Source organism: Phyllostomus discolor, chromosome 1 (assembly GCF_004126475.2).
Source record: "Phyllostomus discolor isolate MPI-MPIP mPhyDis1 chromosome 1, mPhyDis1.pri.v3, whole genome shotgun sequence".
NCBI lineage: Eukaryota > Metazoa > Chordata > Mammalia > Chiroptera > Phyllostomidae > Phyllostomus > Phyllostomus discolor.
In genome coordinates, this window is record NC_040903.2 from 145,791,867 (window position 1) to 145,809,458 (window position 17,592).

Sequence of the window (17,592 nt, forward strand, 5' to 3'; positions counted from 1 at the left end):
CAGGTGTATTTAACTGATACCTTCAAGCATTTCACCCTAAAGCAGCAAAATATATGTTCTTTTCAATTACATATGGAACATTTTATAGGATGGAACACATGTTAGAACACAAAACAAGTCTCAATAAATTTGAGAAGACTGAGATCACATCAAGCATCTTTTATGACCATAGTAGTATGAAAATAGAAATCAATCTCAAGAAAAAATACTAAAAAATACATGCAAAGACATGGAGGCTAAATAACATTTTAGTAAATAATAAATGGGTTAGCAATGAGATCACGGAAGTAATCAAAGGATATCTTGAAATGAATGAAAATAACACAAAGCCCAAATCCTATAAAACAGAGATAAAGTAGTTTTAGGAAGGAAATCCATAGCATTACAGGCTTACCTCAAGAAACAAGAAAAATCTCAAAGTAAACCATTTAACTTTACACTTAAGGGAACTAGAAAACACAGTAAATAAACCCCAAAGTGAGTAGAAGAAAGGAAATAATAAAGATCAGAGCATAAATAAAGGAAACTGAATCTAAAAACAGTAACAAAAAATTGATGAAACCAAGAGCTGGTTCTTTGAAAAGATAAAGGAGATTGACAGACCTCTAACCAGACTCATCAAGAACACAAGAGAGAGAATCCAAATAAATAAAATCAGAACTGAAAAGGAAGAAGTAACAACTGACACCAGAAAAATACAAAGGATTGTAAGAAAGTATTATAGGTAACTATATGCCAACAAAATGGACAATCTGGACAATATGAATAAATTCCTAGAAATAATCTTCCAAAACTGAATCAGAGGCCCTGGTTAGGTAGCTCAGTTGGTTAGAGCATTGTTCCAATATGCCACGTTGAAGGTTCGATCCCCATTCAGGGCACCTAAAAGAAGCAACCAATGAATGCATAAATAAATGAAACAACAAATTTCTCCCCCTCTCTCTCCCTCTCTCCCCCTCTCTCTCCCCCCCTCCCTCTCTCCCTCCCCCCCTCTCTCTTTCTCTCTCTCTCCCTCTCTCTCTCTCTCTCTCTCTCTCTCCTGTGTTGTGGGCCAGGTCCCCAGTAGGGGGCACACAAGAGGCAACCAGGCAACCAGGCAACCACACATTGATGTTTCTCTCCCTCTCTTTCTCTCTCCCTTCCTCTCCCTCTAAAAGTAAATAAAATCTTAAAAAAAAATAAATTCCTGCTTTGGTAATTCCAACATCCCTGCCATGACTGAGTCTGATTTTAATGTTTGCATTCTCTTTAAACTGTGATTTGTTTGTTTGTTGGGTTCTTTGTTTTTGTTTTGTTTTTTCTTTTAATGTGTTTTGTACTTTTTTCTTGATAACTGGGTATACTATATTTAGTAAAAAGGACTACTATAAATATGACTTTACTAATATAGTGGTGAGGGATAGGGAGAGGGTAAGCATTCTGTAGTCTTATAATTAGGTCTGAGTCTTTTACTCAGCCTGGACCTGTGGGCTGTGAGTTTTATGTGTGCTTCTCAGTACCCTCTCAGAAAGACAGAGACAGGATGGCTAGAAGGGGCTGGAGTTGAGTATTTCCTTTCTCCCAGGTCAGTTAGGCTATGATAATACCCCAGCAGGTTAGGCTCTAGTTAAATAGTTTCCCCTGAAGGCAGGATTTGTAAGGAAGACAAAGTTCTGCCATATTTCAAAATGGCTTCATCTTCCCTCCTCCTGTCGGAAGCATGAGGAATTTTTCTCTGATATCTCTGATATACTTTAGGAGACCAAGGTAGAGGTCCTGGAGGTAAAACTCACAAAATCCTGGGGGCCCCCCATAACTAGATCTCCTGAGGTTTTTCATCTCTCAGACTGAGCTTCCAGGAAATTGTGAAGTGTAGTTCAGGCTTCCTTTCCCCATTGGTTCAGAGAGTGCTGCTTAATATGTCAAGCTGGGTTCATCAGTTGTAACAAATGTACCTCTCTAGAGGGAACATTGATAATGGGGAAGCTATGACTGGGGACAAGGTGTGTATTAGACATCTCTATACCTTATGCTCAATTGTGCTGTAAATCTAAAACTGGTCTAAAAAAAAAACATATTTTTTAAAAGACTTTGGAAAAGATCCAGGGAAGGCCAAAAGATAAAAATAGAAGTTGTGGAAGTAGAATTTTAGGGGGAAAAAAGGTAAAAAAGAGCAATTAGGCCTGACCAGTGTGGCTCAGCTGGTTGGGCGTCATACTTCAAAGTGAAAGGTCGCAGGTTGATTCCCAGTCAGGGTACATGCCTGGGTTGCAGGTGGGCCCCTGATCAGAGCACATATGGCAATGGCAATGATTTGGTGTTTCTTTCTTGTTGTTTCTTTCCCTTTTTCTCCCTCTCTTCCACTCTCTCTAAAAATAAATAAAATATTTTATTAAAAAGGAGCAATTAGTCAATATATTATGTTTTTATTTCATCTTACTTATACAGAATACTAAGATGAGCCAACTGTAATTTTTTATTGTTTTGTTTTTAATTTTTTAATGTGTTTATTGATTTTTAGAGAGAGGAAGGGAGAGAAATGTTGATATGAGAGAGAAACATCAACTGGATGCCTCCCATATGCACCCTGACCAGGGACTGAACCCTCAACCTAGGTATGTGCCCTTGTTACTGAATGGATGGAGGTAGGGGAACAAGACACTGTTATTGAATGGACCCCCCCTTCTCCCAGGGTCCCCCTGTACTATGTGTGCCTTGCCTGTCACCAGGAAATTATAACTCTCAATGTCAGAGACTAGTGAAAAGGAGAGGAATAATTTATTGGAAGATTATACAGACTTAAGAGTAATAACTTGGTGTCTTCATTAAAATCCCAAAGCCCCTTAGAATACCCATAAATGCACACAGTCCTTCCTCCCCAACTTTGCCCAGTCCAGCTAGTCAGGGGTAATGTATCTCAGGAAAAGAAATACAAGTCCATGCCTCAGGTAGCTCCTGGTTCTTCCCAGTAATATGCGTTCAATTGGCAGGCCAACCATGTTCCCAGCACCATCAGCTGTGTCACTGCCGCAACTTCCAGTTCTTAATCCAAACCCATGTGGCACCTTCTCATGGCCCAGCAGCAAGCGTCCTTTGACCCCTTTCCTTCCCACAACATCTCTCCTGCATTCTTCCAAATTGCTAAGAGAGAGCTCTGCATCATTGCTACATCTTGCTTTCCAGCTTCCTCAACTGTGTGGCAAAGGGAGGCCCAAAGCCATGTGGTTCTCCCTCTCTCACCAAAGCTGTGTGGGTCCCCTGCACCTTGCATGGCTGCCACACCTGGGTTTAAATCCCAGCACCAATCTTCTTCTGCATCCCATTTCCGACTCCTCCCACAATCAGCTACATCTGCCAGCATTCCCATATTTTTTCTGGGCTACCATATTAAGTCTGGGCAGGCATGGCCCCATGGCATGGAGCCAATCATCTGCAAGCTCTCAGGCAGGCGCTGTAACCAGGGAGAGTTGCCTCCTAGTTACATCCTGGGTAGAAGTCACTCCCATCTCCCTGGCTCAAAGCATGGCCACAGTTATTTAATATACCCATGAAACCAGTTAAAAGTTACAGATATATTAAATGACCATGCCTGAGGTTATTTGCAAAACTATTTCTATGCAGAACAACTCAATGGCCCTGCTCCATGTGTCCCATCCCTCAGTTCAGACTTATGGAGGGTGAAGACATCCTATATTTTTTAATATTTCCTGGACACCTTGAGTTCTGGACCCCATTACAAATCCCCATTTGGGAGCCCCCTGGCTGCACCCTGTTACACCCTGACCTGGAAGCAAACCTCCAACATTTTGGGGTATGGGATGACATTCCAACCAACTGCACCAGCAGGGGCAAGCCAAATGAAATTTGATTTATAGAAGAAAGTATTCTGCTCTGAAGATAATGTGGATCATGTCTTATGCCTTCTTCCTGTGATAAGCCCCAGAATTGCCCTCATGGATGTGTCTAGAACATGGATTAAGGTAAAGTAATAGCTATGAGAAGGGGATGGGATTGTTGTAATCTAATAGCTCTCTTAGAAGAACCCTCCAGCCTAGTTAATAGGCTCCCTTATTGAGACAGTGTTGACCCTGAGAAAGAAAATACCCACCAAGGACTCCTTGTGGTTCATCTGCTCCAAACTTAAAAACAGATATTAGCAGCCACTGCTAGACTGGAGCTTCTCATGCACATCAGGCTTCAGGAGAAGCCCCACTGAACTGCCGGCTTGTCTGCACTGTGTTCCTGCCATCTGAGCCAACACTTCTAAAGGAGTTTCTGGGATTATATTTCAACCAGAAAGCCTGAGATTTTCCCCATCCAGTCAGAGCTGTGCAGCTATAGCCTCTTTGCATTTTCACTGACTAATCAGAGTGTCTCCATTATGACCAATCAAGATGGTGCTATTTGAACCAATCAAACTGAGAATTTAGAGTTTTCATTTGTATAGAAATGGACCAATCAGGGACCAGAGCAGGGACTTATCTATGTGAGTCAGCTCCCCTCTGGCTCAGAAAGTGCAGGAGCTCCAAACCAGGGAGATGCTTTAGTGTTTGTGATATTTAAAAAAAAAAAAAAAAAAAAAAAGCACAGGACCAGCAGATGTGGACATGCTGTTTATCACTCACACTACAAGAGAGTGTGCACCGACAGTAATGGGTTGGTGTGAGAGAGGCCATACCTCCTGCAGTCTGAGGCTCATTGTAAGGGGCCCCAGACAAAGGAGGCACATGTCCTATGTGAGACTCTAAACTACATTACCTCAATGTGTAAAAGATCAAGAAGCAGGCACAGGACAAGAAGCCACTCCCAAAAGGAGATAAGGAGGGAGTTACAATCCATTCCAAAAATGACACACATTCCTTCTGGCCAGGGCCTCCCTGGTCAGACCTCAACACGAGTGGTGGGAGAGCCATGTACTGACCTCTCACCTGGGCTGGAACTGTAACACTGAAACTGGCTCCACTAGAACAGAGTTGGTTCACTGGACTTAAGTAAAGCATCTCACTGGAGAGGGACTGAGCTTCAACACAGAGGCCAGGGCCACCTCGCCCCAGGGCTTCCTCACAACTGTGCTGTTTCAAGATTGAGCTGTTTTCACTGAATAAAGTCTCCCTTCATCACACCCCAAATTGGAGAGTCCTATTGGTGTCAACAACTGTCTGTTGACAAGGGCTATCCCGCCCTCCAATAATACCACGTATGGCAGGCATCGGTGTCCTGCATGATAGCTATGGGAGTACAGGGACAGCAGTACAGTCTCACACCTGACACAGCCTGGACTTCTGCTCCCATGATGGGACAGGAAGAATGTTAGCACTTCAACTCTGAGATACATCAACAAGACAGTGGAGTAAAACTGGTTTCCCTTTGTAAGCTAGCAAAGTCTGACCTCTGGAAGGGGAAGGAAAGGAAGAGAAGAGCATGAGCCAGCTCCAGAGTTATGCTGAATTTGTGGTTACAACAAGATGTTTTGGTAGAAAATATCTACTATGAGGTTAGGAAATATGAGACAACCTCATGTACCCATATGTGGGTTGAATGCAAAAACCAAAAAACACCTGAATCATCAACATAAAGATGATATTTAAGTATTGTAAAATATATGTGAGAAAGAGTAAGTATTAAATGCATCACAGATAAACACTTTCTTGGAAGAATTTCCTGCTTGTTATATCTCTTCATCCTCTCCTTTTTGCAGCTACTTAATAGCCTGCATTACAGGCTCTCACTCATCAATCTCTCCTTGGAAGTAATTTGGTATTTCTACCACCAGGTGGGGATGTCCCACTGCTCTTCACTTACAATCAAAGAAAACATAGGTTCTTAAGACTTTTGAAGGTACGGGGGAGGGGTCAGGTTCTTTCATTCCACTAGTTAAGTGCCTTCACCCTGGAGAGCAAAAAAAAATTTGATGAGTGGGCCTAAAAGGTCAGGCAGTACTTCCTCTCATTGTTTTCTTAGTCCTTTGGTTTCCATGGGGATCTGTGTTTGAGTACCAACTCTGAATCCATTTACTACCCCTTAAGGCTTGGGGCTGAGCCCAGAGACTAGCTGTGAAGAGCAACAGGAGTTGGAATAGGTGGAAATAAGATTTATTTGGTAAATCTGGATAGCAAAAGCTGAGGACAGGTATAGGAGGAGGAGTGATTGGATGGACCTTGGAATGGGTTGCACAGAGGAATGTGAAAAGCAGACAGTGTTTTTAGTTTAAGTAAAATTAGAGACATTAAAATAAAAAATTCTTCAATCAAGGATACTCACCATAGGTCATCTCAGGACACACTCTGGGCCCTGTAGACTTCCAGCTGTGCTCCCACCATTATCCAAACACATCAGTAGACAAGTGTCAGAACCTGCCTGTGCTTCTCCTGATGTGCCCCTCAATCCCAAAAGCCCTCCCTAGCAAGCGATGAGAGCTCCAAGGAAGGGCCATCCACTGTATTCCCTAGGCATGGCATAGTGCCTGGCACATAGTAAGCCCTCAGTAAAATGCTTGTTGAATGAATGAATGAGTGAGTGAATGAATGATCCCTAGAATAGATGGCCTTAACTAATCTTACTTAGTTCTAGCTTGAGATAAGACAAAGAAAAGCTTTTTTTTCTGTCTTAAAATAAAAAATGTAAATGTCTTCATTCACAGATTAACTCAAAGATTGATTAGAGTGTTTTGTTGTTCTGCTTAAATCAGAGGTTTTTTCATATTTGCATTACTAATAGCCCCTGTTTCTAAGAATATTTGCCTTTCTGTCTGTTTGGGTTATTCATTGAAGTATCCATTTACAGATTGCAAATCGATCTACATATGAACAGCATTCTACCTAGAGATGGAATCCAGTCTTCTCTCTGAGTCCCTTACTCACCAGCCCCACCCTTCCTCCTCACTTTCTTTCCCATTATCGTGTTTAATTACTACTCTTTGTAACTATCTAACTTATTCCTTGCATTTTTATTGCTTGTCTCCTCCCACAGGTAACAAGCTCCTTGCTGCCTTCCTCACAGAGCCTTCTACTCTAAATTTTAGAATCTAAATGTTAAAGTCTTAATTTTTTTTGAAAACTCCAATTTAAGTGAATTCTTCATGGTCTTCCTTTAATCTACTCACCCTCCCACCTTCCAATTGGAAGTGATCTTTCCTTCCCTTAAATGCCTACACATTTCATCTGCCTCTCCACTGCACTCACCATTGCTGTCCATACAAGACAGCATAATGACATTAGCCAGCAAATGTAGTGAGCTTGAAAGACTGGCCAGGCACTGCACCAAATGCTTTAACTGAGTTTTGCTAAATCTCTACCACAATCCTATGAAGTAGAAACTATTAATCTCATTTTTATGTGAGGAAATCTCCCTCGAATAAGTTAAGTAAAATGCCCAAAATTATGCAGTTGGTAAGTGGTGACGGCAATTTAAACCCAAAAACCCACATCCCAGAATACACATAGTCTTAGGAGGAGAGGCTCTGTTCTAAGATAAATGCATGAGAGCTTCAGTTTCATAATTCATAGCTGTACAATCCTCAGAAAATTACTAACCTCTCTAAACCTCCATTTCCTAACTGGTAAGATGGAGATAATAATGTCTACCTCTCAAGATTACTGTAAGAAAGGACATAATTAAAGAGCTTCATATGGTCTTGTCACAAAGAATTGACCCATAAAGAGTAGTTATTCACATTACCTGCTTACCTGTTTTACCTCCTACATCAAAGTAATGTTTCTTCAACTAGGATCTGGTTTTATTCTCCATGCATTTATAACATCTAGCATAGTGTTTTATACATAGTAACTAACCATGGCCACTTGTTTAACAGAAAGATGGAGGAAGGGATAGGGGGGATGGATTTATTGCCAGTGGACAATCAGTCAAGTTTCCCTCCTTCCCATGGAACTTTATGCATGCCTCTATGAAGTTTTCTCACATCATATTATATATATATGTTTTGTTTGACATCACCTTCTCAGGGAGAGGCAGGATCTGTGCCCTATTAACCTCTGTAACCCCAGCATCTCAGTTCCCTTACTACGAGCATGAATATGATTTTATGTTGAGAAATGTATTTTTTTAAATTCTACATTCCTCCTAAATGCAGGTCCAGTGAGTGAAATATGAAGTACATTTGATAAATGTTTGTTGAGAGTGTACCTAATTGGAAGATCTAGCATGGCCCTTATGTCCAAAGGAAGGAAAGGATTTCTCTGGTCTGCACTTGGTTTTCAATACTGAAGTGATTCTGCCAACTGGAGATATAGAATCATGAACCTGTAAGCTGCTTTGGGGTTTGTTTGTTTGTTTGTTTGTTTGGTTTGGTTTGTTTTTTTAATTTAATCTTTATTGTATTTTTTACATTACCCATAAATCCCCTGCCCCCTCAGCAATCACCACATTGTTGTCCATGTCCCTGAGTCCTTTTTCCTTCTCACTCAATCCCTCCACCCTGAAACCTTCCCCCCACTAGCTGTCATCCTGCTCTCCATCTATGAGTCTGTCCCCAGGCTTTGGTTTTTGACTGGACTTCCTTCTGGAAGTCACAAAGATCATCAGCAGGCCTGAGGGGTGTTGATAGACCATAATATTTTAATTAATGTAATTCAAATTAAATTTCAATATGCAAATTATCATTACATTAAGGTCTGCAAAAGAAAAGGAAAGATGACAATGTCAAGAATATAGTCAATCCCACTCTGGCATTCCATTCAATGAGTACAGAGCTAGTCAGCTTTCTTGTCCCCTCTCTAACAGCATGAGTGTGATTCTATAGTGAGAAGTGCACATTTTTCAATTCTTCCTACCCCCTATGCAGTCCAATTACATCATCTGCTATCTAGCCAAAGAAATGATCTTCTTCTCCAATACCAGAGCAAAACTGGTCTCTGGTACATTCTGTTCTCAGGGATTTTCAGCTTTGACTCTAGGTGACCTTTGTTGTGAGTGATGCCTTTAGAAATTGACCCCTATGAAATAATTATTGCAGGACCCTACGTAGAAATTGTTGCAATAGACACACTTTGTTGATCAATATATTCACATGCAAAGTACAGAGGTCAAAGCTGGGTAAGAAAATCATCTGGTCTAACTTCATCACTGCAAATGAGAAAACTGAGGTCTGGTGAGGTAAAGATATTCTCCAAGATAATTTGACTGGGAAGTGGAAGAGTCTGACTGGAATCTAAGTCAATGACTTTGCCACTCAAGATGGAAATGTTTGGCCCTGGCTGGTGTGGCTCAGTAGACTGAGCACTGGCCTGCTAAACAAAGGGTCACTGGTTCGCTTTCCAGGCATGGCACATGCTTTGGTTGCAGGCCAGGACCCCAGCAGGGGGAGCATGAGAAGCAACCACACATTGATGTTTCTTTCCCTCTCTTTCTCCTTACCTTCCCCTTTCTCTAAAAATAAATAAATAAAATCATTTTAAAAAAAGAAATATGTGTCTAGTTGTCAAGTTGACTTTGAATATAAGGTCTGAGGGAATAGAAATGGCATGAGGTTATGTTTACATATAATTCATTGTACCCAACTAGCAAAAAGTGAGTACCCAATGGTCATAAAAGAATGGACAAACTATGATTTCATATAAATGTACTTTTTATTTTTAAAATTATATACTTTGAGAATATTATACTAAGTGAAATAAGCCAGTCAGTAAAAGACAAATACCATATGATCTCACCTTTCTATAAGAGGAATCTAATGAACAAAATAGAACCACAAGGCCCTGGCTGGTGTAGCTCAGTGGATTGAGCATGGGCTGCCAACCAAAGAGTCACCAGTTCGATTCCCAGTCAGAGCACATGCCTGGGTTGCAGGCCAGGTCCCCAGTAGGGAACATGTGAAAGGCAACCACACATTGATGTTTCTCTCCTTCTCTTTCTCCCTCCCTTTCTCTCTCTCTAAAAATAAGTAAATCTTTCAAAATAAAATAGAACCACAGGCATAGAAACAAGAAACAGACTGACAGTGACCAGAGGGAAGGTGGGAGGGGAATAATGGTGGAAAGAAGGGGAAGGGACGAGTGAAAGAACATGTATGAATGACCCATGGACATGGACAACAGTGAGAGAATTGATGCAGGAGCAGGGAGTGGGATGGGTGGAGGAGGGCAAAGGGGGATGAGTTGGGACAACTGTAATAGAATAATAAAAAATGATTAAAAAGGAAATTATATATTTTTCAAGCTCTTAGTTTTATAAGATCTTAAATTTAGCCCTGGTTGGGTAATTCGGTTGGTTGGAGCATCATCCCAAAGCACCAAGGTTGAGAGTTCGATCCTGAGTCAGGGCGCACATGAGAATCAATCAGTGAATGCATAAATAAATAGAACAACAAATCACTATCTTTCTCTCTCTCTCCCTCTTCCTCTTTCTCTCTAAAATCAATAAATTTTTTCTATCCTCGCTCGAAGACATGCTTATTGATTTTAGAGAGAAAAGAAAGGAGGGAGAGAGAGAGGAAGAGAAACATCAATGTCAGAAAGAAACATCAATTGGTTGCCTCTCATAGACACCCCAACCAGGGACCAAACCCACAACCCAGGCATCTTCCCTGACGAGGAATTGAACTTTTGACCTTTCAATTTACAGGAAAGCACTCCAACCAACTGAGCCACACCAGCCAGGGCAACAAATTTAAAAAAATTAATTAAAATAAAATAAAAGATCTTACATTTAGAAGGGCTTTCATAGTGTTGCAATAGTTATGACACTCTGTTGCTTGTTTTCTAAGATTTTGAATTATGTAATGTGATTTTATTGAGCTCATTTTCTTTTTCTTTTATTAATTGATTTTTAGAAAGAGAGAAGAAAGGGAGAGAAAGAAAGAAACAAAGAGAAATACTAATTTGTTGTTCCAACTTATCCATGCATTATTGGTTGACTCTTGCATGTGCCCTGATGGGGAATTGAACCTGCAACCTTGGTGTATTGGGAGGATGCTCTAACCAATTGAGCTACCCAGCCAGGCCAGGGTTGAGTTTATTTTCCAAGGCTATTTTTCAGGTACCTTGGCCAGTAAAGGGAAGTGTTCTTCCATTTCAAGAAAATAAAGTTAATACTGGGATTTCATGCTGACTAAATAAAGATGGACAGCTTAGAAATGATGTGTGCCAAAGGATGGCTGAGCTTTACAGTATAAAGATGGGGTAGGTGATAGAAAGAGTAACTCTGCTTGAGTAATACGTCTATTTCTCCCAAGTTTCCCTCTTTACCCTCTCTTTTCTTTCACACTTTCATCTGATTTTTTGCAAACATATACATATCATGGTAACATTTATTCTTTGATCAAAAGATGGTAGCAGAGGTCATTAAACCAGACAGGGCAAAAAAAACATCTAAACCTCATAGAATAGAATTTTGTCTTTAGACTCACTCCTACAACATCCTCAATATCTCCTCTAAATCCAGTGATCTCCTCTCTTCAACTTTGTATGAACATTTTTAAAAATATTTTATTTATTTATTTTTAGGCAGAGGGGAAGAGAGGGAGAGAAATGTCAATATATGGTTGCCTCTTGAGCACCCCCAACTGGAGACCTGGCCTGCAATCCAGGCATGTGCCCTGACTGGAATTTGAACTGGCAACCCTTTGGTTTGCAGGCTGGTGCTCTATCCACTGAGACATACCAGTCAGGGCAAACATTTAAACTATAAATATTTACATCTCTCTCTTTCTCTCTCTCTCTCTCCTTCTCTCTCTCTCTCTCTCTCTATATATATATATATAATTTATATATATATATATATATATATATATATATATATATATGATCTAGCAATGTCTAGAGAGAGAGGAGAGAGATAATATCCACAAGATGAATAGTAAATTTTGAACCTCATATTAAATTCCATGGGATTAACTGGATCATGGGGTCAAGAAAATGTACAATGCATTTTAAGATAGACAAAGAATAATGAATGGAACACTATATGATTATTAAATAATATAAGTACTAAATTGCCATCCAACCATTCTCATAGAAAAGCTCAATTGCAGTAAAACACAGGATTCTCCACAATATACACTACGGCCCTACCATGCATTTTGATCTTCTATATTTAAGCCAGTTGCCATTTACTTCAAACCCACAAGTCCAATAGAGTCAATAGTCATAGTAATCCTTCCAGTTCTTAACTCCTTTAACCGTTAACTTGTTTGCCATTCTATTCCAGCCTCTTTGGACTTTCAGGTTGCCTGTGGGATCTTCAGCTCCTCCTGGTTCTCCTCAAGGATTCTGGCATTGATTTACCCCATCAGCTTTCCTTTCTTTGAACTCCCTTCTGTCATAGTAAACTTGCTCTAATCAGTTCCATGGGAACCATGTGTCCTAACTCATTTTGAGGCCATAAGACTAGTTCCAGGATTGATGAAGAGGAGCCACATCAGAAGTCCCCAAGAGTCCTGGCACAAATTATCCCAACTAGATGATAAAGAAAGCAGTGGCATAATTTGGAAATGGAAATATCTGTAATGTAAAACAACAACAGAGATATCACCAAAAGATTGAAGTCCACCTTTGGCTGATGTTGCTCAATGGGTTGAGCACCAGCCTGTGAACTAAAAGGTCACTGGTTCAATTACCAGTCAGGGCATATGCCTGGGCTGCAGGCCAAGTCCCCAGGAGGGGGGCATGTGAAAGGCAACCAACTAATTCAATGTTTCTCTCCCACTCTTCCTCCCTTCCCCTCTTTCTAAAAATAAATAAATAAATAATTTTTTTCAAGATTGAAGTTCAAAAAATCTACATAATAATAATCTGGACAGCATGTGTTGTTTTTTTTTTTTCTGTTGTGCAGATATTTGTTGAACAAATGAATGTGAATGAATAAACTCTAGTAAAGGCAGACTTAAAGGATCTTCACTTAAAATATAAGTAGTAATCAGCTAGGCATCATCAAGAACTTTCTCAGTACTTAGTCACTAAAAACTCCTATTCCTGGGAATAGATCCTAAAGTGGGAAAGGAATTATTATCTGACTGAAATACTTTAATGTATGAAGTTATTAGAATGGAATTAGCTTTTAAAATACAATGGTCCCCACAAGAAAAAAATGTTTATAATTTTCAGAAAGGAGGAAAAATTAATTTAAGATCTATTTTTTTTTATTTTTTATTCATGGATTTGAGAGAGAGAGAAACATCAACTTGTTGTTTCACCCATTTATATATTCACTGGTTGATTCTTATATGTGCTCTGACTGGGGATTGAACCCACTACCTTGGTGTATCTGGATGATGCTCTAACCAACTGAGCTACCTGGCCAGGGCTAAGATCTTTTTTTTCCCTTATGTTTGGTTTCCCACCCATTTTTGCCTTGTTTCTTCTCGAGTCCCATAGTGTAAGAGAAGGGGAAAGTCCCAAAGATAAGGTATGGTTCTGGAGAATCTTTTGAAAAGTCACTTAAACTCTCTTGTTTTTAGATTCCTTATGTGAAAAGTGAGAGACTTGGAGATGATTCCTTTCAGCTCCAAAGTCTTTGGGAGTCCACTTGTTCTTCTTCATAAAGGTTCTTTCTGAACACTCTATGTTTCTATTATATGTTGTCAATTATTCATATTTTCTAACATACTTCAATCCATATGTTCCTATTCCTCCAAAGATTTTCCTCTGTGACTTAACACTTTCTCATCACTCTGAATTTATTTTCCTTTCTCATGGCTTGGTTTCTCTCTCTCTTAAAGATTTTATTTATTTATTTTTAGAGAGGGGAAAGGAGGGAGAAAGAGAGAAACATCAATGTGTGGTTACCTCTCATGTGCCCCCACCCCTCACTGAGGACCTGGCTCACAACCCAGGAATGTGCCCTGCCTGGGAATCGAACCAGTGACCCTTAGGTTCTCAGGCCAACACTCAATCCACTGAGCCACACCAGCCATGGCCTGTCTCCGTGTCTGTCTGTCTGTCTGTCTGTCTCTCTCTGTCTCTCCCCCCCCCTTTTTCTTCCCTTGGCCTTTCTCATCATGCCCCACTCACCCTCACTGTTTGTCCCTAATTTCCCATCCTTCATTGATTTGTTATTTTTCTTTCAAATGGCCAGCCTCAGGACCCCCAGAACTTTAACAAATTGATCCTGTAATGTCCCTTGGAAACAGACATACTCTCTCTCTCTCTGTCTCCTTCCCACCCCCATCCTAGCCTTCTCCCACTGCCAGCCAAGGCTCATGGCCCTCCCCTGTGACAATCTCCCTTTCCTTTCCTATTAGCTTGTCCTCTTCACAAACTCTGTTTCCCCCATTTATTTAACATAAATAACATGGAGAAATGAAGGTAAGCAAAAAGAATAAGTTCTATTTGTCCCCTTATGAATGTTTAAGTTTCTACCATCCTTTGCAGAATCAACTCTAAAAAGAAACACCAGACAAGACTCAGTCTGAATGACCCTCCTTGATCTTCACTCCCTCCCTCTGCCCTGAAAACACCATGGCAACTGCCACCTGAAAGAGGCCAGGCGGAAAATCATCTAATAAGACCAGGGATTGTTTGCCAGTGCTTTCTTATTTAGTGAAGTTTTGAAAAGGGTACTTTTTCCTTACTCTTTACTGCCTTACTCTCTTAATGAGAGAAGACGAAAAAAAAAAACAAAACGTGGTAGTATATGGAATTACAAGAAGCATGATTTGTTGCAGATATTAATTGAAGTTTTTCAAATTTTCTTTGAAAGTTAAAAGTTTGTGTCATTCTTCAGGTCTCTAGCCTGAAAGTGAGGCCTATAACAGAAGCAGAAATCAGCAGAATGGCAATAAGTTGCCACATTGTGGCAAAAACAAAAACAAAAACAAAAGCACACAGACTGTCCAAACAGGCATTGCTTGGACAAATTTTAACCAGCAATTTATCACCTATGAGACCTTGAACAAGAAACCTACTTTGTTTCTCTAAGTCTCAGTTTTCTGGTTTGTAAAATGGGGTATTCTGCAAGTCTAAGATGAGGATTGCACAATGCTTCTTTTGTAAAGCTATTTTTTTAATCTTCACCCAAGGATAAATCTATTGATTTTAGAAAGAGAGATGGGGGAGGAAAGAGAGAGAGAGAGAGAGAGAGAAACATTGATGTGAAGGAAAAACATGGATAGGTTGCCTCCCACACCCACCCCAACCTAGGACCTGGGACAAACCCAAAACCTAGGTATGTGCCCTGAGCAGGAATTGAACCTGCGACCTTTTGGTGCACAGGACAATGCTCCAACCAACTAAGCCACACCAGCCAGGGTGCAAAACTATTTTAAAGATTAAATTAGATCATGTGTTGAAAGGACACACAGAACATACTTGTACCTAAGTTATGGTTACATGTGTTTCTTGATTCCTAGTTTTGTTCTTTTGCAATTAACATCAAACTTCTCATAGGATTCTAACTCTTTCAGAGGTAGAAGAAGTGCCTACACAATGCCAGCTTTTCTATAAATAGTAAAAGAGGAATGCTAAGAGCAGAGTATTGTCCTGAGAGAAGAGGCCTTGAATGAGACGCCAAAAATTGTGCTGGATCCCCATACAACTATAGTTATATTTTTGGGGCAAAAGCCATTAGGAATTTAGAAACTCTTTAAATGAGTTAAAAGTGTATTAATCTGAACAACATCAACAAACATTTGGACAACATGAGTATATACATTTCAGAGGCATGTTATGTATTTGGGCCACATGCCAGGCTCACTTTGTGTGCCTGGATTCCCTCGGGACAGCACCGCAGCCCTCTAGGAGTCTAGACCCCGTGGTTTAGAAACCACCAGTCAAGTGAAACTATCTCAAACATAACTCTGCAAAGAATCATTTAAGAGCTTGTTTAGATGTCTTAGGCCCCACTCCCAGAGATTCTGGTTAAATAGATCTTAGGTGAAGGCCAGGAATGTGAATTCTGGATAAATTCCCCATATGATTTACCATGGATCCAGAGGAATGTATAGAATCCTGAGAATTAGCATTCCCCACTAGCCCTTCATCTCTATCTTCCATGGATCTCATTCCAATCACCTTCTCTTCGTTTCTCTCGATTCTGGGCTTCTTTATGGAGTGCTGGGCTGACATCACAAGACAATGTAGGAAAATCACTGAAAGTCAAACATAATGACTGGTGTTCTTTTAAAGAGCAACAACATATCTTTGCTTTTTTAAGGACTTAATGTGGACACTAAAAATACCTTAACATCCATTTTAAGTAATTCAGAGGCAACTGGTGCTCACAAATGAAGGATACAGAGATTATGCTCAAGTGGTCTGGCTTGAAAGTACTTTAAGCCATTCCTGAAGAGAGAAAATATCATTAGGCCAAAGCCAATATGGAAGCCAAGAAATTGTTGATAATATTAGAAAATATACGAAGCCACAATGCCAGAAGAAAGAGCTCATCTTTACCACCAGCTCCCCACATCTAGAATATTTTCCCTAGAGTTTCTCAGGTTCCCACACATGTGGGAAGAAACTGGGGGTAGGGTGCCAGGATTGGTCCCTTTTTCACATCCTTTATTATCTTCAGTGCCCTTGAGTGTCTTTTCACCTTCTTGGGAATGAAAGTGCTTCGTTTACAAGGTCAAAAGACCATGGAACATTTTCCAAAATTTAAATCACCAAATCAATTGAAACAAGTAAAGTGTTGTTTCAATATTTTCTTCTGCTATTAAGTTTCTCTCTCCCTCCCTCTCCCTCCCTCTCTCCCTTTCTCTCTCTATCTCTCTCTCCTCCCCCTCCCTTTCATTCTCCCGTTCTCCCCTTCTCTTTCTCTCCCTCCCTTCTTTTCTCTCTCACCCTCCCTCTCTCTCCTTCCCCTCCCCTCTCCACTTCACCACACACAGAAACCCCTTTTCAAAGGGGCTTTTTTCCAACTCAGTGAAGTAAAGTCTTTGCCCCTTTGTGGTGAAGGCTCATTAACATTCCCACAGCAGCATCTCTTCAAGGATTTTACTTTTGTAACTCTGTGGAGAGGTCAAGAGGCCACAGTGGAAAGAGGTAAAAGGGGAAAAAAATGGTAAATGGGGGAGGGCGGAAGAAAGGAGAGGAAGGGAAGAGCTCTTCCTTTCAAAATAAGACCAGCAAGAAGGAGGGCGGAAAAAATAGGAAAAGACAAGACAGATAAGGCCCAGGAAAGACACCGATATTGGACCCCCAAACCTACCCTTGGAGACTTTCATAGACTCCTGAGAAAAACAGAAAACTGTATTGCTTCTCCCCTTTCTTTTTCTCAAAAAAGAAGTACAGTGGGATGAGAGAGTGATAATCAATTCCACAGAGAAATTCTAAGCCTCCTGGCCTCAGTGTTCCCATTTCTCCTGCAATAATGGCTTAGTGACAACGGCACCTATTTACCACAGGAAAGTTAACAGGATGAATAAAACAATGTCAGCAAGAGTTCCAAGGGTGGAATGTGAGGGAGCCACCCAGGGTCCTGACCCCAAAGGACTAGGAAAATAATGGAGATTCAGTGAACTCCAAAGCAAAGATCAGAGTACTTCCCAAATCACTTGCAATGTGGGTACCTACTTCATTTATCACCAGCAATTCTTCTACCATCTGTTGTCTCTCTCTCTTTCTGAGTATTTCCAGGCTGGCCTGGACTTGTGTAAGTGAAGAAATGAAAGGAACTTCAAATTTTCACCCAACACTGTGAGTGAGCTGTGCTTTGCTTTTC